This window comes from Macrobrachium rosenbergii, chromosome 12, assembly GCF_040412425.1.
Source record: "Macrobrachium rosenbergii isolate ZJJX-2024 chromosome 12, ASM4041242v1, whole genome shotgun sequence".
Taxonomy (NCBI): domain Eukaryota; kingdom Metazoa; phylum Arthropoda; class Malacostraca; order Decapoda; family Palaemonidae; genus Macrobrachium; species Macrobrachium rosenbergii.
In genome coordinates, this window is record NC_089752.1 from 12,580,501 (window position 1) to 12,583,000 (window position 2,500).

At 36.6% G+C, this 2,500-nt stretch overlaps 1 protein-coding gene across 4 annotated transcripts in view; it reads right to left on the reverse strand.

The window, feature by feature from the left end:
• The window catches only part of LOC136844392 (uncharacterized), a 464,343-nt gene that overhangs the window by 283,556 nt on the left and 178,287 nt on the right, over positions 1–2,500 (reverse strand). The gene's annotated exons all lie outside the window — the stretch shown is intronic.

Genomic DNA, 2,500 nt, shown 5'->3' on the forward strand with positions numbered 1-2,500 from the left:
ATATTATATGTGTAGAGAGAGAGAGAGAGAGAGAGAGAGAGAGAGAGAGAGAGAGAGAGGGGGGGGAGTGTTGGGGTCTTGACCACCAAAGAAACTTCGAACCGATCCTAAAGTTCAGAACTTTTTCATACAATCTGTTTAAAATTGTTATTTCTATCTTCAAACTGAATCTTTCAGTTCTTCAACAACAATACAACCATTTTACCAATCGAGCGTATGCATCTGAAATAATTCTACAGTCAGCAAAGGAAGTTAACTAAACAACTAAAATTCAAATTTGTCATAAACACAAAGAATATAAAAAACCAGACGGCTTTACGGACTTATATAAGAACATGCAAAACAGTTCAAATAATGTCTTGCTATTCGGGGATGAGCGAGCTGAAGTGACTCCAATCCTTGACTTCCAGATCGGAAATTTATCTGAAAAAATAAAATCTTGCGAAATCTTTTCTTTGGGGGCACAAGCAATCCTTTACTTCTTTCTTCCTCTTACATATGCAGCCACATCTTATGTGTATATATATATATATATATATATATATATATATATATATATATATATATATATGTATATATATATACAAATTATATATGTGTATATATGTACATATATATGTGTGTGTGTGCGTGTGTATGCGCGCGCGCACATGTGTAAACAGGTACTTTATTATTTCAATCTATGGACCAGTGCTGAAGTGTTATCGCGAAACGACTAAAAAATCAAGATACAGAATACTGACCTGTATAGCTGGTAATATAACTAGCATAATTGGCAAGAGAGCTCAATTAGTTGTGTAACTTTACAAGACTGACATTTCCACGGAAAGTGATTTAGAACAGAGAGAGTTTGAGTGTGAAAGAGAAAAAAAGCGGAACAAAAATACTGATTGGCACTTCTCGTTATAAGTCAGTGAGGAAAAATCCTTTATAATCACCTCGAAGTAATATCTATAATCTTATGGGTAATTCTTAGAAAGTTAATGCTTCATAATAGTTGGAAGTTGAAAAGTAAAAGAAATGAAATTGTCTTTACTACTATTAAAATCACTTAATTCAACAGCAAAAAATGGAAAAACAACAACAACCAAACTAACAGTTTCAGGGATTCCCATCTCTTTTACTCTGAAATTTTTGCTTCGTTTTCTGTACAGCAAATCACCCAACTAACATCCTGAACTTTACCTTGCTATAATAGCAAAACTCATTCCTGTTAGAAACAAAGCCTATCTCAATAAAAATACATATTTTCCTCCTTTTTTTACTTCCCTTCACAGGATGATATCAAACAGGACAAGAAAAAAAAAAAAAGGGGCACTGCTCAGTGTCTCATGCTTGAATTGTATCCGACAAAGCACTAATTCTTATCACGTTAATCATTATCTTGTTAATGAAAACAAATCAAAATGAAACTTACCGGGATAAGCGAAAAAAGGAAAAAAATCAGTATAAATAACTGAACCTTACCGATAAAACTTTCTTTCCCCATAAACCTGGTAGAATTACAGTAAGATATGATGACTTCACCTACGCGTTAGAGAACTGGGTGGGATGGGAACAAACACCCCGACCCACGGTGGGAAACAATATCTATTTTGGTGACACAAAATCCTTTATTCATACCAACCTGATACCATCTTGTAAAACGACTTGCTACAAGAACTGTACCAGAGAATTATCTCTCCCTCTCTCTCTCTCTCTCTCTCTCTCTCTCTCTCGCTTTCTCTCTGTCTGTCTGTCTCTCGCCTTGACTCTGTCTCTTTCCCATTCTGAACCCTTTTCCCTTAGCGTTCATCACCGTTCCCTGATGAGCGTAGACCTCCATTTTTATGCTCCAGTAATAGCCGCTGGAAGTCTTCCCTATCCCTCTAACTAAAATCCATCTAGCTGTTCTGATGGAGTTTTCTTTCATAATACAAGATGGAGAATTTCCCCTTTATGCCTCTAGAGCCATTTCTAGTTTTCTCTAGTAATTAGCAATGGTCGGATGACGTCAAAATAGCTCCTTTCATCTCCATTATGGGTAATAACAAGAGGGACACACGCCATATACCTTCAGGGTAAAGAGACTTTCCTGGCCCCTGTACTTCCGTTCTATCTACCACAACATTATGGCCTAGCATCTCTCTCTCTCTCTCTCTCTCTCTCTCTCTCTCTCTGGTGCAACATTAGTGGAGAATCTGTCAGTCTGTTACTCAAACGATACCTTGTCTATTCCATTTACATGCAGCAATTCCCTTCCAGACCAAATTGCGCTTGCAAGGCTCTCCGTCGTCCAAAAGATATGTATCTTGTATTCAGTAGTAAAGTGTTTCATATCACAGGTAATTCTAACAGCCTACAGAAACCCAGTTTTTCTAGTTTTGCACTACACATTAAAAGTTCGTCGCAAAAATCCATCAAAACAACTATTACTGTGAAGTAATTAAACAAGAAGCATTATTTTTTAATCAGCATGAGACAGCTCTACCAGCCTGCAATGGCAACAGTACACAAAAAG